Source organism: Helobdella robusta (genome assembly GCF_000326865.2).
Source record: "Helobdella robusta unplaced genomic scaffold HELROscaffold_41, whole genome shotgun sequence".
NCBI lineage: Eukaryota > Metazoa > Annelida > Clitellata > Rhynchobdellida > Glossiphoniidae > Helobdella > Helobdella robusta.
This window is the reverse complement of record NW_008704941.1, coordinates 856,076-857,351: the sequence shown is the minus strand read 5'-3', so window position 1 is coordinate 857,351 and position 1,276 is coordinate 856,076.

The following is a 1,276-nucleotide window of genomic DNA, read 5'->3' as shown; positions in this document are numbered from 1 at the left end:
TTGTTGTCCATGATTTTTCTTGTAGTTTCAAATTATGTGTGTGTTCTAGGAGTGTTGCATTGAACCTTCCTTTTTCTACATTATCAGTCAATTGTGCCCTACTCTGAACACCTAACCCGTCCTAGACCAGACGCGTTTCGTGCCTAATGGGACTCATCAGTAGCCGAATTTAAATTCGATTTTTCTCACTAAAGTTTCTCACATATTAACGCTAAACATTCGATAGAATTTATAAAATATTGTAAAACATATTAACGCTAAACATTCGGTAAAATTTATAGAATATTGAAAAAATTATGGTCTACTACCAACATTTACATATATATATATATATATATATATATATATATATATATATATATATATATATATATTTACATACTCTATATATATATAGTTATATAATTATTTACAATTTATTGTGAAATGTATGAAGCGTGGGTTACTTTTAAAAAATTTCAAACAAGATTTACCCTCAAAATTTAAGTTACTATCCCCTCAAAATAAAAAAATTTAAATTTAAACCAATTTAGTGCAGTTACTATCTCAGTAGACAATATTGCAACGCTTCTAGTCTACAACCAGCTGGGTGTTCGCAGTAATGCGATTTTGGTCATGGTGAGAAATCGTCTACTTTACGTATTCGTACTGGCCAATCGTACTGCGGGAGCAGGTTGGAAATTCTCACCTCTTATATATTCACGTATTTGTGGATTCGAGTTGGCTCACTATATATATATATATATATATATATATATATATATAACACCTCAAAAACATAAACTCGTCTATAGCCTAAAATGAGTTAGGTGTTAACAACAAAAATGCACCTTTGTTCGTGGTTGGGAGATGGTGTACTTTATGTACTTATACTGACCAATGTATCTGATGTCAGATCAACTATTCTCACTCATACCTACTCATTTTTTTAATATATATATATACATATATATATATAAATATATATTTATATAAATATATATATATATATGCCATTTATACATATATTTGTATATATATATATATATATATATATATATATTATATATATATATATTATTAGAAATTTTCTGCTTCAGTCTACAGAACAAACATTATTAATACCCACATTCGTTCATTCAAGATAAGTATATGTTGACAGTTTGCTTCATGGATTGCCTGATAGGTTTCTTGCTATTCTCCAGTCAATTCAAAACAGCGCTGCAAAAATTATTGTAGGTGGTAGAAAAATCAACCATGTGACTTCCATTTTGAGGAACCTGCATGGCTCACAGTA